Genomic DNA, 27,859 nt, shown 5'->3' on the forward strand with positions numbered 1-27,859 from the left:
CAAACCCATCCCAGGGTTTTGCTTTGTGACAGATTTTATTAACGGCAAGAGACGTTGATGGATTTGCTTTCTGGCAAGTAACAGTCTCTGCCTTTTCACACTCATGCCACACACACACATGTTAGAAAACAGACCTGCAAAAGCCTGTTCCTTTCGGACATTTCCTCAAATATTGCTGCTCTAGCAATACCAGATTGCTGATGCAGAGTGGGGATTTGGGGATGTGAAATTTGAATTGGCCCCACTAAGCTAATTTTCTCACTCTAATGAAAGCCTCGATTTAATTTTGCCGTGAGATCCGATCCTCTGACTGAAGCGATATTTTTATTAGCCTGATATAAGAAGTGCATCCTCTCCCTTTTTTGTGCCCTAAAGGCCATTTTGGTCATTTGCTGGAGTCTCTTATCACATTGGGTATTGGAATTGCTCTCACTCATAGTCACCTTTTCACATTCCATTTCTCTCTCATGATTTTTTTCTCTTTTTTTCTATTTCATCTGCTTCATTGGATGCTCTTATCTTTGGCTCAGTTTCAAATGAGACACGTTTGGCTCACATTTCAGGGTTTTTTTAATGATATTTGCGTTTGTTTTTGGAGTGAGGCTCTGCCTTTTCATCATGTTAATGGCCTGTTTTTGACAGGGCATTCAAAGCTGTCTCCCTCACCCCATAATTTTATGCAAACTTTGCCTAATATTTCCCTGATGGCTTTTGTGTTTATCGCTAAATCCAAGCAAAACTGGACACAAGCTATTTCTATTCACCCAGTGCTTAATTGTACTTAATAAGCTCAAAACATTAAAAAACGAAACCATCTATTTTATTCAGGATATTTATTGAAGGTTTGTTTCTGTAGAGAATGTTAATGCTGTGAATGAGATCGTATCAAGATAAACAGGGTAGATGCTTATGTATTCATGTCCATCCTAATGTAGTAACGAGTAATATAACCAGTTAATTTGAAGACGGAGCAATATTTTAAAAAAACTAAAATCTATCAGTTATGTAATTAATCATATTCAGCCTTAATTTTTTGTTATGCCTCATGTGAAGCCTAAAATATATTTATATATATTTGTATTTATACTTTACCCAATGTTAACTTCTACTCAATCATATTGCAAAGTCCTCTAAATGATCAACATGGTGAAAACTTTACTGAAAGCCTATTGTACACAATCCATATGCCTGTCGTCTGATTAATAGTTTATATTTTTTAGCAAGTAAAAGGGAAGAAGTTTTGTTTAGTATAATTGTAAAAATGCCTACTTTCAGGCCATGATACATCTCTCTCTTTTTTTTTTTTTTTACAAAATATGAGAATAAAAAAAATCCATCAGGCTTTTGGCCATATCCATATCACCCTGTAGCCCAAGACTGGTTTCCCACTGAAGCTAAGCAGGGCTGAGCCTGGTCAGTATGGATGGGAGACCAAATGGGAAAACCAGGAGCTGCTGGTAGAGGTGTTAGTGAGGCCAGCAGGGGGTGCTCACCCTGTGGTCTGTGTGGGTCCTAATGCCCCAGTATAGTGATGGGGACACTATACTGACAAAGAGCACCGTCTTTCGGATGAGACGTTAAACCAAGGTCCTGACTCTCTGTGGTCATTAAAAATCCCAGGATGTCCTTCGATAAAGAGTAGGGGTGTAACCCCGGCATCCTGGCCAAATTTGCCCATTGGCCGCTGTCCATCATGGCCTCCTAATCATCCCCCTCTCCTGATTTGCTTCATCACTCTGTCTCCTCTCCACCAATCAGCTGGTGTGTGGTGAGCGTTCTGGCGCAAAATGGGTGAAATCCATGGAATAAGAGGAAAAAAATTCTTTTTTTCTTTAAAACATTTATATCACAATTCTGAGGTGAAAAAAGTCGGAATATCAAGTTTATATCTTTCAATTCTGACATGTCTTCTTAGAATTGTGAAATGTTAACTTGTAAATTTGGGACAAAATTGTCCTTTTTGTACCATTTTCTGCCACCAGGTAGGCACCATGAAAAAAATACAATAGTATATTATAGTAAAAGTACTCTAGTAAATACTATAGTGTTTTTGAACCATACTATAGTAAACATACTACACTAAATTAACAGTGTAGTAAAATACTATATTATACTACCATTTACTGTAGTATATTTAATACTGTATAGCTCAAAAACACTACACTGTAATAAAAATTGTGTTGGTTTTTGTTGGTTTAAGTAACCTGGTTGCCTTAACATTTTAAGTTTATTGAAATTAAAAATTTGAGTTGATACAATAAAGGAAATTTGTTTAATAAATAGAAACTCAAAATATTTTTGTATCTGAACCACATAAAAAAATTTGATAAATCATAAAAAAAGCACAATTTGGCATGTTTCACTGCGTCATCAAAAATAAAACACACACAATTACCGAATATGCTTACAAAATCTTTTAATAATATTGTAATAAAGGTTGTCGAATCTCAAAAAATCTTCATTGTATTAACTCAAAATTTTAATTTCAATGAACTCAAAATTTTAAGGAAACCAGGTAACTTTTTTTCAAAATAATTTTTTACAGTGTGGTATTTACTAGAGTAATTTTACTGTAATTTTACTATAATATACTATATTTTTTCATATGGGAAAACACGTCATCATGTTTGTAAACAGGCAAGTGGTCTTTATCTTGTCTAAAGTTCAAAAAACTGTTCCATTTTTAATATATATATATATATATATATATATATATATATATATATATATATATATATATATATATATATATATATATATATATATATATATATATATATATATATATATTTTTTTTTTTTTAATATATATATATATATATATATATATATATATGTATTCCTGACAATGATTTCATACAATATGTCAGGCTTTACAGGTTGAATTAAATTAACACTTTCATCACTAACTATACTCATTTTCTTTGGTGGGACACTAAATAATATGTGTGTATTTAACACACAGAGACATTAATCACTTATAATTATTTTCTGGGGTAAGTGCTCAAAAATATCTGTAAAAGCATTATTTGTACTTCTGTATTTTTAAAATATTGATGTATTGGTGGTGCAGTCTCTCAATCTCATGACCTGATCTTTATATAAATACATTTCCAGACATAACAATACGTTTGTTGTTCTCTCTCTAGAGAGGTTTTTTGTTGTTGTTTTTGTTTTTGTTTCTTTGTTTTTAAAAATATATAAAATTTCAGGGTTAGTGGGCAGAAATGTTTTTGTTCTTCAGACCTGGTAGTGCTTAGATTGATAGCCAAAGGGTTCTTGACAAACATGACAGCCAATGACATTTATGTGCACAGAATGGTTATTTTGAGCTCCAAAAATACTCTTTAAAAAGACACCGTACACAGTAGGCAAAATGTATCAAAGAAATACAATTTATTCTGAGCTTAATGATAATTATACAGCGAGTATTAGAAGAACAAGAATATTTTTTGAAGGGACATGTTCAGATCAGTTGGGCTTAGTTCCAGCATCTGGAGTGATAGTCTGATTATGTGTCATTTACTATACAATATTAGCATTAATAACATAAAATGGTCATTGGCTACTGTACTTCATCACAGACTGGTACAGCTCTCATTTACAAACTTCTTGGGGATGGGGGGTGGGGGTTTGTGCAGTGTTTTCACTTTATATAGATTGATATGCAGGACTTTTAGTACTGCAACAGCCCTATAATTACAGGCTGTTAAGCAATGAGGCAATCTGGATCACATAGCAAATGAACAGGTTTATAAACCCCTTCTATATGTGCTGTTCTTTGAGTCTAGGGCACCCACTGTGATATATATAAAATGTGTGTTGAATTTTCATTACTTTGTTTATTGTCTCCATAAGCCCTGCGAGTCATGTGTGAATACCCGGCATTGTGGAGCAGCTCCCTCCATATTACGATCACATAAGATCAGTTAATGCACTGGAGGAACGAATCGCATTCCTTTTAGATGTCATGCTAATTCAACCTTTCTAGAGCTTTTTGGTGACTGAAGGTGTCAAGTCTCTTTTGTTCACTTAACATGCATCCGTTTTAAAGCACCCTTCAGCATCTCTGACATAATGCCAGCTGTTAAAGCTTTGTTACATTTTCCACTGTCTTAATATAAAAGACTGCTGCCCTTTCAATTTATTAAGGTCTTTTTATCCTCAGATTCTAAGACACTGACATGTCACATACTGTGAAATGTATCATCTGTCTAGACCATATGATTCTCAGCTGGTTTTGCTTCAGGACTCCAACTGAATATTAAGTGGGGACCAAAAACATTAGGCTACCAGAATATTTTATTGTACAACACTAAAAATATGTTAATATTACCATTAACTGAACACAATGCAGCATGATATAGACTGGACAACTCACAAGGTGTATAATGTATAATTAAATGCTTCTGTTAACCAAATAACACATGATTTGATGAAAGAGGAAAAAAGTAAAAAAGTAAAACTGCAACAATAAAAAGTGGAAAAGTATACTATGTAAAATGTCCAAACCACCTTATGATTTACTGTAAAAATGGTAAAAGGATGTTCCCAGAAGTCCCAGCATGTCACATCTGATATTTTAAATTTTATTTTAAATACATGTCTTTTAATTTTTGTTATGAGTTATGGGGGATTTATTTTACATTTTATTTAGTTTAATTCATATTGTTAATTCATTGTTGTTGTTGTTGTTCAACCACTAAATATTAGAATGTTATTAGTCTTTCTTTAAAGGGTACATTCACATGCTAGTCAATAAAAGTTGGCTGTCTATGCAGTAGCAAGGCGATTTTTTTAAGTGTGTGCTACATGACTGAAAATGGAGAAAAGGGGCTGTGTTCCCTTTTACCAAAAAGGCAAGAACACCTCAACACCCATAATGCACTGGTCTTGATCTGACTGTCTGTGATCAGGGATAGAAACATATCGAAGCATTATCTGTGTTTCACAAAAGTCTGTCAAAAGGTCACAGATGATGCATTCGTGGACAAGTGACTTTTGCTGACAAAGGGAATGTCCCGGAATAATGAAGAAAGAGTGCACATTGTTTATTTACACACTGACATTGTAACTATACAAAAACTGGTTGAAAATCTGAGACGTGTCCTATCATTGATGTTCATTACTAGACTTTAGATTGATTTTACATGTACGAAGCGGTATATTTGAACATATGGCTGTGTTGTATGAAACGCTGGCAAATGTGTAACTCTGATGACTCTGTTGTTTTTGTTGATGGGGGATGCGAGTTCAGAACGTATGACACATTTTGGCCAAGAGTGGGTGTTCAGCCCACATGGCAAAATGAGTGGAGAGCCTGTGCAACAAGCTTTTGTTCTTTTGAGTACCGGGCTCTTTGAGAACAACATCGTATTCACATTGTTTTCAAAGGCTTAGGTTGTTGTTTGTTAATGCCATAGCCTGGTAAAGGTGCAGGCCATTGCTTAGTGTTGGGCCTGGTATTCATCAGGTGCTAACCACATATTTTCGGTTGTTTAAAGTCAGGCTTAGACTTTTTTTCTATATTGTATATGTAATATTTGTTCAATTATACACTCTAAACAATGCTGGTATAAAAACAACTCAAGTTGGGTTGAAAATAGACACCCAGCAATTGGTTTGTTTAAAGCCTGTGAATGGATTAAATTGCTTTTAATTAATGTTCACCTTTTAATTTGTATTGTTGCCTCTAGTAATTATGTGTCGGACTTTTAATTTCCAATCTATTTGTGGTTCACTTTAAGCCATCCATTTAGTAATTTTTAAACAATAGCCTATTTGGGTTCAATAAAACTGCCCAGCATGTTGGGCAACCATGTAGGCTAACCCTCATTCAGAAGACAGGTAAAAACTCATCTCTTTCATGAGCACTTAATCTTATCATAAAACTAAATAAGTAATAAAAAATAAAAAATATCTAAAGTCTTCCTCCACTACTTTTTCTATTTTTCCTCCTTTTTCGGTTTTAGTATACCAATCTTTGTATATACACTGTAAAAAATGATTTAGAAAAAAAGTTACTTGGTTGCCTTAAAATTTTGAGTTCATTGAAATAAAATTTTTGAGTTAATACACTGAACATTTTTTGAGATTCGACAACCTTTATTAAAATATTATTAAAAGATTTTGTAAGCATATTGGGTAATGTTGTGTGTTTTATTTCTGATTACGCAGTGAAACATGCCAAATAGTGCTATTTTCATGATTTATACAAATTTTTATGTGGTTTAGATACAAAAATATTTTGTGTTTCTATTTATTAAACAAATGTCCTTCATTATATCAACTCAAATTTTTAATTTCAATAAACTCCAAATTTTAAGGCAACCAGGTTACTTACTTTTTTAAGTTAAACCAACAAAAACCAACAATAATTTTTTACAGTGTAGGGCACTTTTTGTGTTTCTTTGCCTCTTCATGACCGATCGCTTCCTGTACTCCTCAGTTGTAAGTCGCTTTGGATAAAAACATCTGCTAAATGCATAAATATAAATGTAAATGTAACCCAACCGCTGGGTTAAAGAGATACTTCACCGCTTTTTCATATTAAACTATGTTATTCCCTTAACTAAAACGAGTTGACACATCCCTCTCTCGTCTCAGTGCGTGCACTTAATCTCTCTGACGCACGGTGACGATCTGATAGCATTTAGCTTAGCCCACTAAGCCCACTTCATTCACTATGGTACCAAACAGAGATCAAGTTAGAAGCGACCAAACACCTCCACGTTTTCCCTATTTAAATACAGTTACACGAATAGTTGAATGATCAAGTACCTTTAAACAGGGAAAACATGGAGGTGTTTGGTTGATTCTAACTTGATCTCTGTTTGGTACCATAGTGAATGAAGTGGGCTTAGTGGGCTAAGCTAAATGCTATCAGATTGTCACCGCGCGTCAGAGAGATTAAGTGTACGCACTGAGACGAGAGAGGTATGTATCAACTCGTTTTAGTTAAGGGAATAACATAGATTAATATTAAAAAGCGGTGAAGTATCCCTTTAACCCAGTGGTTGGGTTACATTTACATTTATGCACTTAGCAGATGCTTTTATCCAAAGCGACTTACAACTGAGGAGTACAGGAAGCGATCGGTCATGAAGAGGCAAAGAAACACAAAAAGTGCCCTAAATAATAATATGAAAAAGTGGTGAAGTGTCCCTTTAAAAGCATTTTTTAGAGTCCAACAGATTTTTTGGGGCACACTATATGGTTAATGTTCAAGTCTTAAACCTCCAAATAGAAGGGATGCAAGCTGTTCCTGGCTTTCAATGCTTTTTCCATAAAACTGACAAACTAGAGTTGTTTGCAATGAAGGGAATTGGATCTGGGGTGTCTGCAGATGGGCTGACAAGCCACTTTTTTTTTTCTTTTGTATCGCTATTTGCCACACTCAAAATGCAGGAGGAGAAAAAAAGTGGTTGTCATGACAACAGCTGAAAAACAGTCTAGATGACCATTAGTAAGAGGTTCCTATTAGGTAGTCTGTTGTGAGATGTTCCCTTTGACCTAACATCATTACACATTATATCATCCTGACAATATTCTCAAAAGTCATTTTCATGAGACAGCTTATCCAAATGAAACCAACAGCAAGCATCAAGTTCGAAATATTCAGCCCAACAGTGTAAGATGCGTGATGTTGCTTTTATACAACTATTCAATAGAGAAGTTAATATTGAGTCTCAGTTACTGATGTAACGCTCGTTCCCTGAAGGAGGGAACGGAGACATTACAATGAAAAAAACTGTGATGTGATCTTGCTTGAGAGCCTAATTACCTTCAAGTCGTAAAAAAAGCCAATGGAAATTGGCTAATGAGAATTGCATGGAAAGCCACTCCCTGTACATACGGGCATATTAGGCTCAAATGCAACTCACTCATCCAGGTTTGTGCTGTGGGCCTGAGAGATTGGGGGTCCCAGTTATTCTGCAATTGTACATGGTTATGGCAGGTGACAACATCTCTGTTTCCTCCCTTAAGGAACAAGTTCTACATTAGTAACCAAGACTATCAGTCAGTCACGGTCGACATTACATGGAAAAGACGTATGTTATGTGATCTCTATGGAAAGTGCCTAAACTGCTTAAAGGATAACTCCGGTGAGAAATGAACCTAGGGGTAATTAACATATGGTTACCGAGTAGATCGTTCTCTGGGATGCGTTTTCATGAAAATCGAATGTAAAGAGCTTATAACCCTTGTCTATGGGGCAAAGGGTAAGTGAAATTAAATCGCTAGTTAATACCACTAACAAGGCTCAAAATAGCCTCACGCTAACACAGTAGCATAGGGTCCCTGCATGCAAACCAAAGCATTAAGAACTTTGTAAGTGTACAAACAGTTTAATAAGAAGATACTTTATAAACAGTACATTACGTGTTTATGGTCAGGCGCCATCTTGGAAAACAGTCTCGACTTGTTGAGCAATGAACACTGTTCTTAGTGAGCTGGTCGATAGGAATTAAGTTTGTGAAATCTAATTACGTGGACATTTTTATTTTTATTTATTTATTTTCTCTGTCGCGTTCAGTGCTTTCTTCCGGAAACAACGACACATATGAGATTCCAAGTCACTGTTCATCACTTAGCACAGCGTTCGTGGCTCGACTAGTCAAGACTGTTTTCCAAGATTGCGCCTGTCCGTAACTGCATAATGTACTGTATTTATAAAGTATCATCTTATTAAACTGTTTGTACACTTACAAAGTTCTCAATTCTTCGGTTTGCATGTAAGGACCCTCACTGTGTTAGTGTGAGGTCATTTTGAGCCTTGTTAGTGGTATTAACTAACTAGATTAAATATTATTTTATTTTATTTCACTTACCCTTTGCTCCATAGTCTAGCGTTATAAACTAATCTGTTTTTAGAGATAAAACTCTTTACATTCGATTTTTTATGAAAACGCATCCCAGAGAACGATCTACTCAGTAATCTGTTAATTACCCCTATAGGTTCATTTCTCATCGGAGTTGTCCTTTAACCTTTCATAGCACACCATGTGAGTCATATAGACCTCTGTACCTGACAGGACGGTAGGACAGACCTTTCTAAGGGGAAGGTCGAAGGCATACCAGCTATTCTCTTTATCCCAATGAATCTCTTTATCCCTCTTTATCCCATCGAACACGACTGACTGATAGGGAATTTACATTTTATGCACAATATTGCTAGTGATTTGTTTAAAATGTTGCTCCGCCAATGAAAATTGTTCAGAACGAAATCAAAGCTGAGCCGCTGCTTTATCCTCAAGTAAACAAACGGAAGTGATGTGTTGTTCCTAAATCAGTGTGTTTGAACAAATCATAGGAGTAGGCTAAATGATTCACTCATAACCGTGTTCATAATTTTTTTCCTAAATCAATTAGTGTGTTTTTTAACAAATCAGTTGAATAAATGATTTAAAAGTTCACCAAAGTATTTTTGCAGTAAAATATCCAAAAACCACCAGGCCAGTGTTATATTTCGAATATTTTGTTCACCTGAGTTCTTACAATATCTCCAATGTTTCCAACTATTTGTAAATTGTGAGAATTTCTATTTAACCAAGGAGCTGGGACATCTCAGCATTGCGTCTGAGGGAGTCGCCTGTCAATTGAGTCATATCTGCGTTCCCCTCGGTTTCCGGTTTTATTTGGCAGAAGCGCTTTACTCTTAGCAGTGTGAACAAATGTCACAGCAGCCACTGAATAAACACAGAGTAACGTCATAACATAATTTTAAACACACTTAAATGTATCTAATATGATAAACAGAGCTGCGTTACCTCATACTCATGACCGGGAAAGTGGAAGTTGCGCCAGCGACTGTGTCCCTTCATAATAAAAGTCCCACTGCTCATGAGGCATGTGTTGCTCAACAATCGCTCCAGCGGCGTCGCATGCATGTACACATGTCTCAAGATTCTGAGCTCAAACTTGGCGTCATCAAACTACACGTTTGCTTTGAATAGGCACCCTCTAGCGTATGGAAAAGTTCCATAGTGTAGCTTTGACTCACTCATGAAAACAATCACTTGTTGAATCAATCTGTATATTTTAACACATCTGTGGAGTAAATGATTCATCTGTTTCATAAATGTTTTGTTTGTTCGGTTTGTTTCCGAATAAATCAGTGTTTTTGAGCAAATCAGTTCAATGGCACATGTATAAAGAATCAATAATTAATTCAATAAGACATTCAGTTGCCTGACGGTATAACAATGTAATCTTTAGAAAGAGTCATGCATACAATGTGATAGAAAGTCCAAGTGCTGTTGGAATATATATTCCAGTTCTTGGAAGACCACTAGGCCAGTCAAATTCTAAGACTGGAACTAAATGTGGTATAAAAAATAGCATGTAATTTTCCATCATTATTTAAAAGAACTATGTAATTTGCATGCATATTGGTGCACAAATTGCTTTCACAAACTTTTTATTTAGAAAATCCTGAAAGTGTGTGATCACCAGTATGCCAGTTTGTCAAACTAAAGAGTGGCAGAGATTTGTTCAGTCACAAGTACCCACATTTCCCTTGAGTTGTTCTGCACAAAGGCACTATTAGAAGACTAACAAGGTATTGCCTCATAGCAGCAGAGCCAAAAGGCTTCTGATGTTTTGTTGTTGTGGAGCTAATCTAACACTGTTGATTCTGACACAGTTTCAGCTGCTTAATTGTGCTTAGGGAATGGAGACAGAAATGTGATTCATCCCATCTCATTACAATAAAGATGTAAACCATCTTGCTTTCTCATCCCCGAGCCTGCATTCATGCATTCTTACAGCACTCAGAATAAGGAATGATTTTGAACTGATCTCCAATCTGCAATGTTGGGTGGGAATGTGGTACCCGATGGGGCTTTCTGACAGTCTCAGAGATGTTCTCTAGCTTAAAAGCTCACAGTTAAGTGTAACTGAATGAATTTACTCTCGTGAATTGGAAAAACAAGTGTTGCTCTGAGGGATAATCCTTATTTGAGAAAGCAAAACTTTATGCCTTATTCAAATTGGCAAATCTATGTATTTATGGTATTTTTTCTAAATTTATTTACAGTGCATCCTGAAAGTATGAACAGTGCTTCATTATTTGTATTTATATTATATACGTAATGGCATAGCAACGTGATACTTCCTGCCTGTGTGTCCTACAAAGGACGTCTCGTTTAATTTTGACTGAGGACACTTCGTATACTGCATCCTACACAGGACGTGTCCTCCGGAGGACGCAACCTTCGAAATTTAACAAAATGAGACACAGCTGTTAACTGTGGGACCTTATATGGACAGGTGTGTGCCTTTTCAAATCAACTGAATCATGTCCAATCAACTGAATTTACATCAGGTGGACTCCAATCATGGTGTGGAAACATCTCAAGGATCATCAGTGGAAACAGGCGCACCTGAGCTCAATTTTGAGTGTCATGGCAAAGGCTGGGATACTTGTGTATTGGATTTTGTGTTTTTGTATTTTATTTTTTAATACATTTGAAAAGATTTCAAACAAACTTCTTTCATGTTGTCATAATGGGGAATTGTTTGTAGAATTTTGAGAAAAATAATTAATTTAATCCATTTTGAAATAAAGCCATAACCAAATGTGGAAAAAGTGAAGCACTGTGAATACTTTCCAGATGCTCTGTACCTCGGATTATTATATAGAATGTAATTATGAGAAATCTGCTTAAAAATGTCTATTTTAAGAATAAGTAATGAGAAATGAAATTTAAATATAAAATGTGCTTGAAAAAGCTGTTCCCCTGGTGCTTTTACCTATCACGACATCATCACTTTTTGGCTTCAAGCGTATATTTGTACTCTTCATTTTCACACAGCAGAAGGTGAAATGAGAATAATCAAGACATTTGGGCAATCAGAATAACACCAGAATGTATGATTTAATCCATCCATTTAAAAATAAATCACATTCAAAGCATAACTTTAATACCACCATTGGAATATATCAAAATATATTATCAGAATGGCACTGCACTTTAACATATACTTCTTAAAATAAACTGCAAACTTTTATTAAAGAAACAATATACTGTAAAAATGTAATTAAGTTTGAACTGAATTTTTTTCTGAACAGCAATTACATTAAAATATAGTATAGTTTAAATGTATTTTAAATGCAATTAGTCAAATGTTAGATCCACTTTTTTTAAGTTTTAAGTTCATTATTTCATTAAGTTCATTATTATTGAACTTTCAAAAAGCTTTCAAAAAGATGACTGATTATTAAAGTGTACTTCAGAATGTACTGAAATTTGATGTTATGTAGGAATTTTTTGGTACTTTAGCTTATTCACCGTGTCCCCCAGAGTTAGATAAGTCCATAGATACCATGCTCATCTCTGGGCGTGCCATAACTCTGTCTGACGCACCTACCGCTAGCCTAGCTTAGCACAAAGAGTGGAGGCAAACCCCTCCATCTACCCTACTCCTTAAAAATAACACCAACATTTTCCTATTTAAATGTTGTGATGTGTATAGTCACTGTGTAGTTGTCACGTCACAAACAAGGGAAAAGGGTGCGAGGACTCAAGTGCAGAAAATGATCATTTATTATAAAATAAAACATAAACTCAAAACAACAACCCACGAGGGGGAAAAACACATAATAGAATAATATAAATACAAACTTAAACAAACCAACAGAATCACGGGGAGGACGGAAGACGCAGACATTACACAAGGATCCAACACAGACTGACAAACACAAGGAGATTATAAAGGGAACAAACAAGGCAGATAATGAGGGAGAACAGGTGGGGCAAATTAACCAATAATCAGATAACAAGGGGGAGGGAACTGACAGGGACACGAGCACATGCTCAACATAACAAAACCCACAAGTGCACACAAGACAGGACAGGCATGTGACATTACCCCCTCCTTAAGGAGCGGCTACCAGACGCTCCACTAGGGACGGGAGGGACAGACCCGGGCGGGACGGGAGGGACAGACCAGGGAGGGACGGGAGGGACGGGAGGGACAGACCAGGGAGGGACGGGAAGGACAGACCAGGGGGGCACGGGAGGGACAGACCAGGGGGGCACGGGAGGGACAGACCAGGGGGGCACGGGAGGGACAGACCAGGGGGGCACGGGAGGGAAAGACAAAGAAGGTACAGACAAGGGAGGGGTAAACAAGGGAGGAACGAGGAAAACAAAAAGTTCAGGAGGCCATGGTGGCCCACAAAGTTCGAATGGCCAGGGAGGCCCACCAAGTTCAAGCGGCCGGGGCGGCCCATAGAGTTCAGGCAGCCAGGGCAGTGCGGGTAGAGCAGGGCGCCAGGGAGGCGCGGTGAGAGCAGGGCGCCAGAGAGGCGCGGTGAGTGCAGGGGGCGCCAGGGAGGCGCGGTGAGAGCAGCACGCCTTAGTGGCGCGGTGAGAGCAGGACGCCTCAGCGGCGCGGTGAGAGCAGGACGCCTCAGCGGCGCGGTGAGAGCAGGACGCCTCAGCGGCGCACGGAGAGCAGGACGCCTCAGCGGCGCACGGAGAGCAGGACGCCTCAGCGGCGCACGGAGAGCAGGACGCCTCAGCGGCGCACGGAGAGCAGGACGCCTCAGCGGCGCACGGAGAGCAGGACGCCTCAGCGGCGCACGGAGAGCAGGACGCCTCAGCGGCGCACGGAGAGCAGGACGCCTCAGCGGCGCAGGGAGAGCAGGACTGCTCAGGGGCGCAGGGAGAGCTGGGCGCCTCAGGGGCGCAGGGAGAGCAGGGCGCCTCAGGGGCGCAGGGAGAGCAGGGCGCCTCAGCGGCGCAGGGAGAGCAGGGCGCCTCAGCGGCGCAGGCAGGGCGTTGGGGAAACTTCTCCAGTCCAGCAGTATCCACCGGCACTGGGACCACCGGAATACGATCTGCTGGCATTGGGACCACCGGAACATGATCTGCCGGAACTGGGACCACCGGAACACGATCCACCGGCACAGGGACCACCGGAACACGATCCACCGGAACTGAGACCACCGGCACACGATCCACCGGAACTGGGACCACCGGAACTGCCTCCGGGGCTTCGGATAAAGCCCTGTGCTCCTTCCACGCATGCAGGACTGCCACCACAAAGCATCCCATCACAGCCCTCCAGGCCGTTTCCGGACTCGGGACCACCGGAACACGATCCACCGGCACAGGGACCACCGGAACACGATCCACCGGCACAGGGACCACCGGAACACGATCCACCGGCACAGGGACCACCGGAACACGATCCACCGGCACAGGGACCACCGGAACACGATCCACCGGCACAGGGACCACCGGAACACGATCCACCGGCACAGGGACCACCGGAGCACGATCCACCGGCACAGGGACCACCGGAGCACGATCCACCGGCACAGGGACCACCGGAACATGATCCACCGGCACAGGGACCACCGGCGCACGATCCGCCGGTACTGGAACCACCGGAATACGATCCGCCAGCATAGGGACCACCGGAATACGATCCGCCGGCAAAGAGACCACCGGAATCCGATCCACCGGTACTGGGACCCCTGGAATCGGGACCACCGGAGCAGGTACGGAGGGAGCCTTTCTCCTCCTCCTCCGTTTCGGGACCACCGGAGCAGGGACCACCGGAACACGATCCACCGGCACAGGGACCACCGGAGCACGATCCGCCGGAACACGCACCATGGAAGGACTGGGGCCCAGGCAGTAGACAAATTCCCAGAACCCCAGACTCCCCATCCTGTCCATCACCCCTGGAGAGAGGGGCATGTCGAGGCAGAGGTTAAAAGTCTCCTTCCACTCTGCCTCGTTGAGCCCAAAATGTTCGACCTCCTTGAGGAACAGTCCTGCAAACTCTTGTACATCCGACCCCTGTTGCCGGATGTACTTCGAGTTTAGGTGTCGCATCACTCGTAGTCTCTTCCCAAACTCCATGAGGGAGAAAAAAAAAAGGGAAAAACAAACAACAAAAAAACAAGTCCTGCTGAGTCCTCAGATGGTTGGATCCTTCTGTCACGTCACAAACAAGGGAAAAGGGTGCGAGGACTCAAGTGCAGAAAATGATCATTTATTATAAAATAAAACATAAACTCAAAACAACAACCCACGAGGGGGAAAAACACATAATAGAATAATATAAATACAAACTTAAACAAACCAACAGAATCACGGGGAGGACGGAAGACGCAGACATTACACAAGGATCCAACACAGACTGACAAACACAAGGAGATTATAAAGGGAACAAACAAGGCAGATAATGAGGGAGAACAGGTGGGGCAAATTAACCAATAATCAGATAACAAGGGGGAGGGAACTGACAGGGACACGAGCACATGCTCAACATAACAAAACCCACAAGTGCACACAAGACAGGACAGGCATGTGACAGTAGTGTACTAAGACCGACGGAAAATGAAAAGTTGCGATTTTCTAGACCGATATGGCTTGGGACTATACTCTCATTCCTGCGTAATAATCCGGGAACTTTGCTGCTGTACCATGCGTGCAGCGGTGCAATGATATTACGCAGAGCCTGAAAATAGTCCCCAGCACACTGTGCAAGCAGGTTGTCACGTTGGTTATGTTGACGAAAGTTAGCCCATTTTTCCGAAAACAAAAAGTCAGGGTGTTCCTTTAAAAATAGGCTATTTGTGTCTGTTGGGGAGCACCAGTCTAATACTCTAATGAGAGTTAGTTAATATTAAAGATTTTTTTACTATGTTTCCCATTGTGCTTTCTTTGTATTCTACTCCGTGACCCAGGGTGTGTCTCTAGTCCACTAGTCAGTGCACTGATCAGGGAGTCAGTCCATTGACTTATGTCCTTATCAGTGCCCTGACATAGGGGACATAGGGATCTTTTTGAAACGCGCCCTAGTTTCTCTGTGTTAATTGATCTGTTATTCTGTTTCACCTGTGTTCATCAATTATCTCCATGCTTATATACACTGAGTTCTGGATTAGTCTTTGTAGTCCAAAGCGTGTATGAAGTGTATTCTGTGATTATCTCCTGAGTTTTGTTATTAAAATCCTGTTCCTGCTCTACCTCTTAGTCATGGATTGAATCCACAGTGTATCCAGTCATTTACCGTTATTAGAATGTTTGTTTAAAGTGAACTATCAAAACGGTTACCTAACCAAGTACTTTATATGTAATGTATTAGTCAACACATCAAAATAAGTGCATTTCTTTAAACCAAAACAAAATAAATACTTTTAGAAATATAAAAAAATATTCAAACAATGATTTTTTTTTTTATTATTACTACTGTATTCCACTATTAAGTACATTAAAAATGTACTTTTAAGATTTGAATGGAAGTAAGTGCACAATCAATAAACTGGGAGAGAGTGTTTCATTGGGTGTAAATTTGTCTATTTAAGAAGATATCCCACGTAGGAGGTGATGTTCTCACAATCTTGCCTATAAAATCCCGAACATTTATAGAACATTAGGGAAGTTCCAAAAACGTCCTCTTTTGTTCATGAAGTTCAAGGTTCCTTTTATGATTTAGTTATTTTGGAAATATGGGATATTAACAGAACATTCTCATATGGTTCCCTGGGAGTCTAGGACCCACTTTATATTAGGTGGCCTATGTACTAACACTTTAATTAGTCATTTGATACAATGCACTTATTGTGTACATGCATGTTTTTACATTGTACTAACATTTTTTAAAATTACCTGCATGTAATTACATCTGTAATTAATTTCTGTAGTTACATTTATAATTAGACTGTTGACCCCTCCCTTACACCTAACCCTATACCCTTAAACCTACCCAAACCACAACACCTGTCCCTAACTTTACCCGTATCCCACCTCAATATCAGCAGAAGTGTTTTGCAAAACAATATGAACACAATAAGTATTTTGTACTTATTTTTTGATGTACATCGTACATGTTGACATATAGTTAAGGCCACCTAATACAAAAGTGGGACCATTCTCTGTTAGTCGGATAGGGATGATTAGTTCACGACTGTGCTGTAACAAATCTTGTTCAGTGCAGTGGCATCTATCAACACTACATTCCCATAATGTTTGCAGGACCTTTAGGGGACAAACCTAGAATGTTATTATTAGAATGTTAAATATGTCCTATTTAGGTCCTTCCATCACATATACTGAACGCCTTCAGAACATGTTTGAGTGAATCAATGTACACTGGGCTGCTTTGCAAATGAGGGTCAGTAAAACACAGGATTTGCAAGTTGCTCCTCAAATATGGATCAATACCAACTGTTTGTCCAACTTCATATTCAGAACATGTACATACTGCAGATTATATTTTGGGCCTTTGTTAGCAAGCTGACAGCTAATGTGGCTAAAGTTACCAATGTCTCTGACTGTATTCACAGAGATCATGCAGAGCTATGTCATATGTTAAAAGCACATTTCTGAATTGTACAGGCGGTGAGCATTTTTGGGCTAAAAATAACAAGCTCTGGGGCTAGTTGCATAAACCTATAGCCACCATGTTAAGACTGTGTCTTAAGCTCTAATTTGTCCAACTAGCAATTAGCCAAAATGTAATCAGTCTTACTTTTCTAATTTAAATTAAACTGATCTACCATTTTATGTAACTCATTTTAAAAAGTTAGGACCAGTCTTGAAGAAAAAAATTAGAAGACTTACTTTTAAGACTAGTATAAGTGGTTTATGCAACCGGCCCCTGGTCTCTGTGAATACAGGGACGTTCTGAGACCTTTCTGGGAACATCAAATTTGCAAATAAAATATGGTCCCCTAAACATTTCCGAGACAGTCCTGAATTTTCCATGAAGGTCTGCTGATTAATGCCCCCGAACCCTTTATAGAGCTCTGGGAACGTTACTATAGGCGACGTCCTTGACACCAGCGGGGATGTTCTGAGAATGCTCTTGGAACATAACATTTCTAGCAGAGATTGTTTGTTTAATATTTGTATATTGTTGATTTTTAATATAGCTTGTAGTTAGTAATATTATGCTATTAGTTTATTTTATTACTTTTTTAAAGGGTGGCTAGACTAAAGTTTAACTACTTAAAAGGAGTAGCTTGGGAGTTTCAAAAAAGTTTTCCAACACTGCCAAGCATTGATGGCTATGCTGTAATTTCTGGTCTCAGCTGGAGTTTTCCACTCTGTCTCACCCCAGAGACAGAGATACAGTCAATTGATTGACATACACTTTCCTATTAGCAGAGCCATGCAGGAATATAGACAGGTTCTGCTGTTTAAGGATCTGCTCATAAGGACTCAGAAATGTGGTGATTGCCCTCATTTCAACAAGATATTTGCAGATGTCTTTCTTTCTTTCTTTCTTTCTTTCTTTCTTTCTTTCTTTCTTTCTTTCTTTCTTTCTTTCTTTCTTTCTTTCTTTCTTTCTTTCTTTCTTTTTTTCTTGTGTTCTCTCTATTCATTATTTTGAACCAGTTTTATGTTTTGAAGTGAATTGTGTTAATTCTGTGGCAATAGTTTGAAACGCTGTCGTCTGTACGCGAAAATACGAAAAACATTACTGTCATGTTTCACCTCTGAGATCAGAGATTAGCTTAATGGTCATTTAATAGATGAGGTCATGGAGTTTATTAAGTAGCTACCCATTGCCGACATCACCAATGAAATTGCTAATGAGAAAACAGAGAAGGTCACCAATGAGCCATTGATTAAGCTTCAAATAACCTTTCCAGTAAGGTCATCTTTGTGTTATAACAAGTTTAATTGATCCTTCGCTAAGCCCCGCCCAAAAAAACGCCACAGGCCAATCATGCCTTAGCAACCGTAACTAGGCACGGGCGTGGGAAACATGCTGAAGTATTGTGCTTATGAATTGTGCAAATCTATACCTGGTATCCTAAAAGTCTGGACAGAGGGTAGAATTTTTTTCCTGGGGAGAAATGCAAAGCGTGAATCAAGCTGTGTGTGAGGCCCCATTCATAACTAAATGTGGACAGAATTAACAAAACACAGTTTGTTTGCTCCAACAAGCAATCTGTCTGGAAGCTTTATATATTAGTTTTGCAATGCAGTTTGTTTAGACAAATTGTTTGCAAATTAAGACCTTTATCATAAGGATTGTTACAGTGGCTGTGTTTGTAAAACGGATAAAACCCATCATGTTTGAGACTGTGACTTTCTGTTATAAGGCTGTATTTCAGTAACTGTGGGGTTTCTAATGTATGGCTCAGGTCAGTTATCTCTGGTCCAAGATGTAGATTAAACCCACTACGTGTGAGCAGTAGCACGGCGCGATAAATATAAACAGGAGAATCATTGCAAAGTGTTCAGGCTAATGTCTTGTGTTTATTCCACAAGATTTATGGATAAGCTTTTTGGAAAATTAACTTTTCATGCTACACTAAACCCTATATGTGAATGTCTTTTTAAACTCTAGGTCAGGGGTGGGGAACGTTGATCCAGAAGGGCCACTTTCTTGCAGAGTTTAGCTCCAACCCTAATCAAACACACCTGACGCTAATCAAGTTCTTTAGGAGTTACTAAAGTCACAGGCAGGTGAGTGTTTTTTTTTTAGGGTTGGAGCTAAACTTTGCAAGAGAGTGGCCCTTCTGGATCAACGTTCCCAACCCCTGCTCTAGATAATAGGCAAGGCATGAATGTCATGAATGATTCCAGCCTGTGTTTCCTTGTTTTGGGGTATGCACATGACGTCACCGGCATCTGGACTGACTGTGGTTACGCCCCACCGAGTGGCAAAAAGACTGAGAGGCAGGACTGGTTTTCAGCGTGAATGCCATGAAAACCTCACAAAACCAGGCCCGTTTCCAGAGAGGTTGCTGAGTTCTGCATGTGCACTAATCCTATCTAAGTATGGATATTATGTAAATAAGACATTCATTCAAGTGACAGCTTCTTTGGATTAAGAGTGGATTATCAAGCACTCTTGCGTGCTGTCTAGGCGGCAATATAAAAATTATTAATAAAACTTTTGTTTTCCATTCTTGATAAGCGGCACAGACCCGCTTTAATACATAGGCCCATCCGCATACATGTAGGACTGACTCTCGAAATTGTGATGACTGACAGTGATAAATATGTATGTATCGAAATAAGGCTCATAAATTACAGGAATACACAATTTTTGGCTGCATGTGAATATCCATAAATCACTGGATCTTTGATAAGTTGTAAGGAACACATATTGAGTCCTAGCGTTAATTTAGACCGCTAAACTTTTGTTTTATTCACATTTCCCCTATTAACTGCAGTCACGCAGCAGCTGTTCTTCCACTCAGAACTCATCTGAGGTGGTGTGTTCCAGCGGGAAAGTCATGGCAATGCACCCTCTATACCCCAGTACACTTTAGTTGTTGTTTGTAGTCTTTTTTCTTGCTAGTCTTCATAAACTGTTGCATTTGTGGTCTGGATTATGTTTCTGCCTCAGCTCAGAACTATCTTGTCTTGTTTGTTTCTTAAACAAATGTTTGGATTCTCATCTCTCCTCATCCCTGCTCACTATGACAAATACAGGGCTAAAATTAAGAAACCATTTGTAAACTAAACAGTGCTTACTTCAATAAATATTCATCTGCTTTGTATTTGTTTGTCTCTGAAAATGTCAAGCTGTGACTGGTTTTGTCAGTTATTGTTGCATTAGTTATTTATTTTTAGACAGTAGGGCTACATTACTTTCTAATTTGTCAAGTCTAATGAAGTAGTTCATATATTCAAAACAATGGCAGACAAACAAATTCAGCATGTTTTGTCTCAAGCAAATAGCAAAACTGACACTTCTGAGGCTTTGTTCCATCACAGAGTAAATGTCCATCACATCTTCAACCCAAGTCTAAAAAAAACTCTCTGATAGCAGCATATTCTCAAAATACTATGGCAGAATTGAGTAGAGGTGAGAAGAGAGTCCTCAGGTGTAGTTTGACAGTGGAGCTGAAGAGGGACGCGAGAGGGGATCGGGGATAGTGGTGACATGTAGGACAGGATGATGGCACTTATCCAGGCAGGCATGACTCACAAGAGCAGAGCAACAGAATCAGTAACGGTAACATCACATTCTTTTATTAAGAGAATACTTAGGAAGGCAACTTGAATCTAGAAAAGTTGAAGATAATGATAATAATTATTATTAGTATTGAATCTGATTAGCTGCACTGCAAAAAAATGCTTTTCTTACTTAGTATTTTTGTCTTGTTTCTTTTAAAAATTTCAACAAAAAAATTCTTACATTAAGAAACATTTACTGGACAATCAAAAATTAGTCTTGTTTTGAGAAAAACATAACGGTAACACTTAATTTTGATAGTCCACTTAAGACATTCTACTAACTATAAATAACTTTGCAACTACATGTCAAAAAAATGTCATTAGAGTATGGGTACATGGTGGTCATAAAGGGATGGACATGGTCAGAAACAATGCTCAGGTAGGCTGTGGCATTTAAACGATGCCCAATTGGCACTAAGGGGCCTAAAGTGTGCAGAGAAAACAAGGCATGATGGATCCATGTTCTCATTCTGTTTATGCCAAATTCTGACTGAATGTCTCAACAGAAATCGAGACTCATCAGATCAGCGTCTTCAACTGTCAAATTTTGGTGAACTTGTGCAAATTGTAGCCTCTGTTTCCTATTTGTACACTGTAAAAAAAATATTTAGAAAAAAGTTACCTGGTTGCCTTAATTTTGAGTTCATTGAAATTAAAATTTTTGAGTTAATACAATGAAAATGTTTTGATGTTCATGAAAAATATTATTAAAGGATTTTGTAAGCATATTGGGTAACTGTGTGTGTTTTATTCCTGATGACGCATTGAAACATGCCAAATTGTGCTATTTTCATGATTTATCACATTTTTTATGTGGTTCAGATACAATACTCTTTTGAGTTTCTATTTATTAAACAAATTTCCTTCATTGTATCAACTCAAAAAAAATTCAATAAACTCAAAATTTTAAGGCAACCAGGTTTCTTACTTTTTTAAGTTAAAACAACAATAACCAACAACATTTTTTTACAGTGTAGTGGAGATGAGTGGTACCCGGTGGGGTCTTCTACTGTTGTAGCCCATTCGCCTCAAGGTTGTGCGTGTTGTGGCTTCACAAATGCTTTGCTGCATACCTTGGTTGTAATGAGTGGTTATTTCAGTCAAAGTTGCTCTTCTATCAGCTTGATTCAGTCGGCCCATTCGCCTCTGACTCCCCATTCTCCGCAGATTGAAAACCCTTGGTCTAGAGGGCGCAGGCTGATAGGTCATTTACATGCAATCTGCATGCAAGCGATCAAAACATTACCTCTTGGCACATGCTGATTGGCCTCTGTGGAGCAGATTGTGTTATCAACATTTAAATAGTATTGTCTAGTTCAGAGTCCTTTGAAACCCTTCACCTCCCTCAGCTCCACCTAGATCTGCAAGGTAAAGGAATTATATATGTCCAGATATTTGTTCTGTGTATCAAATAGCAGTAGCAAGTCCATACTTGCTCCGCAGCAGCAGTGTAGCAGATATAGTCCAAATACATTAACATTTCCATATTTATTAACATTCTAAGGGCCAGATTTACAAACAGCTTGCACCAGGACAAACCATTTTTTGCCATTAAAACTACTGTCAGGATTTACTAAAGACATAAATTAGAAGGTGTGGACAGTTATTTTTGCAGCTGACGTTATTGCATCCCTTTCAGGCACAAAATCTATGGAAGGAAAGTATTTAAATGAATCACGCGAGGTAATTTACAGGTTTATGCTGGTAAATTCATTTAAACCAGATGCTAACTGGAGGTTTGGAATTGTGCTCTCACACAAATTTGCCCTGTTTAGTAAATCTGACCCTAAAACTATTATGAGAGTTGATTGAAATATATATACTACAACTAATTAAAAAAATTCTCAAAACCATTCCTCATAACCCCCGCAGTGTTTTAGCTTGAGAGTAAGCAATGCTAGATCAGGTCAGCTCCTAGGAGAGACTGTATTTTAAATTGCTCATTATTCTTTCAAATGACACTCTTTGCCAAGTTTCACAAGACATTGGCAACAAACACTATGGTCATATTTCATTCACAAGGGACATAAACATTTAGCAAATACACAATTATTCAAGGACGCGAGACTCAATAGATACGACCCCTGACCGCATGAGGCCCTTAAGCATCTTTCATGTAGAACAAATCCCAATGGCCTCTATCAAATAGCAGCTAGTTAACTTCATCTGCACCTACTCAAGCCCTGGGTGTGTTTTTATTTCCAGCGCTCATCAGTCACTAGATCAAGTTTACTTTTCTTTTAAAATTCACATCCCATAAAACATGCATATATTTTATCATGCTAGATGTCTTGGGGTTATTTTAATGAGACAGTGACACCAGCACTACATTTCAAAGCAACTGATACTGTCACCGTTTGTCAGCACCCTCAAACATGCCCCATCTGTCTCATTGCTGGCAGACCTTACAATTTATTTTTCCAGCATTTTTTTCAGCCTCTCTATTCCACTGAATGCACTATTTCATCTGAGCTAGGATGTCTATTTGTTTTGCTCCCATTTTCTTCTCCGAGTAAATTTACTTTCTCAAGTCATATATCTCCCTGATCCTGCCTGCAAACAATATTTCGCAGGTTTTATTGCCCCAGTCTCTTCGGCAGAATCAAACCTGACAGGCTTGTTACACTTGCAGCAAACAACAGCATCTACCATAGAGATAAACTATAATCTCTAAAAGATGTTTTTCACTGTATTTTTTTTTCTTTGTTTGTTTTTTGACAGTTAGATAAGTATTGCAGGTGCTAGGTTTGTTTATCTGAAGATTAATTATTAAAACAGTTCAGCTTTTTATTTCAGAAGAAAGAGTGAAATAACAACAAGACCCAGAAATTGTCTTAAAATCATGGCTCTGCTTTATCACCGCTGGGCTTTTGAGCAAGGTGCTTAACCCCATTTAACACCTGGGTAATTGTCCCCGCAATTAGTGCACCTGAAAACAACACTAAATGAAGAAAATGGTACTGATGGTAAGAAAATAAGATTAATTCAAACTTAAAGTTTGCCTCAAACTAAAGGAATTCAATCTGATTTGTTTCACTTCATTAAGGCGAACAAGCCTTTTTCACTCAGGGTGTTTCATAGCTGCTTTTGCTGCACATGATCAGTTTGCTGGTCCTCGTGTGTGTTCATGTAGACCCGTCACTTAAATTGAGAGGGTTGTAAGTCAAAATTAAGCCCAGTGTGTAAACTGCAAACCGCCTTACTATCCCAAATTTTAGGACAATGTTCCTGGACATTGTCCACTGACAGTGGCTCTAAATTCTTTCAAAAGTTTCCGTACGTACTTATTCCTGTTCTTCCCTATCGACGTGCTGCGCCTCGCCCCATTTCAGACCCATCTCCTTCGGTTCTGCCAGCACTGTGTGCCTAAGGTCGCTTTTTTTTTTTTTTATCTGCCAGGTGGTGTCTATCTCAAGGCAGTCTTTGGGATTCAGTCCTGGTCCATTCTGAGAACATGTCCAAGCCATCAGATGCAACAACGCTTGATCTCAGTGAACAAAGCTTGATCTCATCTTCATTCTTCTATACAGTTATTCATCTGTGATTTTCATAGGCTAGAATATATGACACATCCTCCTGAGGCATCCATTGTGGAAGGCACTGATCTTGTTTATGTCACCCTTGCTTCAAAAGATCGGGGTTGATAAGACTGTTCTTACATTGAAAGATTTGTTTTTTGTTTTCAAATGAATCTTGCTTTTTTTAACTTTCAATTCGAGAATCCTGAAAAAAAAACATAACACACAAGTTAAAGTATCATAAATGTATGCTGAAATTTAAATCATTATTGATAATCTCATTCATTCTTCCTTTTCCTTCCAATCTCAACCTAAATCTGGGATAGATAGGAAATTTAACTGTATGCTTTAGATTAGAACATGACATTGAGTTATAGAATTGTCTTTTCTTAGTGAACTATTATTTTACACTTACACCATATCTCACTAATGCTGCATGCACTGTAAACCCTAGACGCGCATAGCCAGACCTTCAGACTGACAGCAGAGGGTCTGGACTCTTTCACAGGTTTCATTGGTCAGGGACTACCCAAAAGGACATTTGACTGACATGTAACGCAACCCATCACAGTTTGATTTGTTCTGCGAAAATGTAAAGACAAAGACCCTGCCATAACAGACCGTCATGCATCTGTAAATTATTGCTTCAAGAGTGATGTGCAAGTTTATGGCAACAATGGAGCTGCAAACTTCACATACTTTTGAAAACCCAGTGTTTATTTGATCCTGGTTAGTGCACATTGTCACAGTTGTAAACAAGGTGACGTTCGTCTTCCATGAGGGAGTCTGGGCTGTCTTTGTTTCTAGGCGAATCGGTAAAGAACACAATAGATGTCTTGTGGACATTCTGTGGAATTTATATCATATGATGACTTCAAAAAGTTCCCCTATATATCAGATGTTCAGCCAATGGTCCGGTACGTCTGAGGCTGAGAATATACATACCCTAAAGCTTAAAATTATGAATTGGTTTGAGTAGAGCCAACTCAAATTAAACAAATTAGTTAAATCAAATTAACTTTTATGAGTATTTAAAACTGTGTTTTTATTTTTAGTTTACCAAACTGACACATTTGAATGGGTTAGTTCAGGCAAAAATCCATGTCGTTCAACACCCATAATAGCCTGACAAGCCAGACCCACATCAAGATGTTTGGTCTGGAAACTCACCATAGACAGGGCTCAATCTGAGGGGCGGGATAAACGGTTGTCTTTCAAACTCCCTCTGCACGCGATAGGATAGCGCTACACCAACCAGAGCAACGAAGGTGAAACAGAGCTCGCTGACTGATTAAACATTCGCCGTATCCGGTCGGCTAAACTCTGAACACATCTTCCCTTTTTACAGTTTTTCTCGATTGCTTAAACACATTTCTTGAAACTATGCCTCATATTCTCAAAACTATAAAAACAAATCCATAACATCTCACCCAGTTTCCCAAACAACCTATTTTCAGGTCAAAATGAAGCTCTACAATCAAAACCATTCACTCTTGCTGAAAAACCAAACTTTGCCCTCAGACAAGACACACAAGCCCTCAAAATCACACACACTACAACATAGTCTAACACACTGGTGCAATAAATTCAAAACAACATTTCCAAAACTGGTAAGTTATGTTACTTGTGGTTCCCCTCCTAACAAACCTTTTCACATGATGAACAAAAGACACAACCAATGGGTACATTGGCACATTTTTATTCATTCATTCATACTACACAGTACAAAAAAAAAAAAAAATTGTATTCCGCCTCAGCCTCCCGTCTTTGGTCTGGGTCAGGCCAGAGAATCTCATCCACATCACAGGCTATATTAGCCCTAGCCTGGCAGCGGGGGTAAAATCCTCTTGCATGCCTGATCCACCCCTGGCACGCATCTACTGACACATGGCCTGGACGAGGTGAACAAGCATATAAGGTTCTCGATCATACACTTTCCACTAGTGTTGTAGTCAAGACCACCTAAACCGAGACCAAGACAAGACCAAGACTTTGAAGGGCCGAGACCAAGACAAGACCAAGACTTTGAAGGGCCGAGACCAAGACAAGACCAAGACTTTGAAGGGCCGAGACCAAGTCAAGACCAAGACCAAGACAGGCCGAGACCGAGTCAAGACCAAGACCAGTGCATGTCCCCACACTTATGATAAAATATGGAATATACATATGATTGGCACTTCTCTCGTATGATCAACTAAACTGGCTCTAATTTCATCCGAGACTGCTTGTCTTCCTCCTCCTCCTCCTCCTCCTCCTCCTCCTCCTCCTCCTCCTCCTCCTCCTCCTTCACCACATCCTCTTCCTCTCCCTCCTCCTTCACCATTTCCTCTTCCTCCTCCTTCACCACCCACGTCCTCTTCCTCTCCCTCCTCGACCTCTTCCTTCATTTCTTTGTGGATCCATTGTTCCAAATCTCAAATGAACTGACTCTGGCACTTTTATGTATCTTGAAAGTTCTGATTGATGTGTGTTCAATTTTGACTCTTAGTGTTTTCACCTGGGTAATTGTGTGCTAATTGAGCTGAAACTATGCTGATTTGAGTGAACTATATTGAATGCTAGTGCTTTCTAAATGACCACATGGTCTAGGCAATGAGAAATTAAGGGATTTGTGTGTAGAGTTTTGCAGTGACAGTTCAACAAATCTGACTCATGTGTCAAAACAGGGAATAGTGTTTATAGTTTAGTGAAATGGGTGTGCTTTTTGATAAATGGCGTTATGGTTTTGAAATTTTAGTTCAAAACCCTGGTTATAGTGTTTAAGCAATCGAGAAAAACTGTAAGAATGACTTCAGTGCCGTTCTTTGTTCTTTTCTCAGAGAAAAGCTTAACTCCAAGTCTTCCAGAGTCACGGTCAGAGCTGATTCGAAAGACCGCCGCCGTTCGCCAGTTTCTTTGTTTACTAGAAGCACGCAAACGCAACTCGGCTGTCGTCATTATGGCCCCGCCCGCCGACTCTATACATGATGTGATTGGGCCGTCCAGATTTTGAGGAACACAGCTCAGAAGGGTATTGAGAGTTGCTAGACGACACTTGCGGGCAAATTAAATTTGCTGCCGCTAGGGTGCGTCTAGATTTCTAGGCTACACCCATAAGACCTTTGCAACACAAATGAAGATATTTTTGTTGAAATCCGATGGCTCAGACATTTCATGTCATTTCCTCTCTCAAGACCCATAAAAGGCACAAAAGACGTCAATACAAAGCCCATCTCACTACAGTGGCTCTACAATAATTTTATGAAGCGACAAGAATAGTTTTTGTGCACAAAAAAAATAAATCAATTACGACTTATATAGTGATGGGTCAATTTCAAAACAACGTTTTGAACCGTTATGAATCAGCATATTGATTCATGATTCGGATCTTTGCCGTGACTTTGGCGATCCGAAT

General features: G+C 39.1%; 1 long non-coding RNA gene across 1 annotated transcript in view; it reads left to right on the top strand.

The window, feature by feature from the left end:
- LOC137044478 (uncharacterized) overlaps positions 1-25,271 on the top strand; it is a 379,696-nt gene extending 354,425 nt beyond the window's left edge. Inside the window, exon 3 of the long non-coding RNA XR_010898610.1 lies at positions 24,347-25,271. This is a non-coding gene — a long non-coding RNA (uncharacterized lncRNA). The remainder of the gene's footprint in view (positions 1-24,346) is intronic.
- The last annotated feature ends 2,588 nt before the right edge of the window (positions 25,272-27,859 follow it).

Source organism: Pseudorasbora parva, chromosome 2 (genome assembly GCF_024679245.1).
Source record: "Pseudorasbora parva isolate DD20220531a chromosome 2, ASM2467924v1, whole genome shotgun sequence".
In the NCBI taxonomy this organism is placed as follows: domain Eukaryota; kingdom Metazoa; phylum Chordata; class Actinopteri; order Cypriniformes; family Gobionidae; genus Pseudorasbora; species Pseudorasbora parva.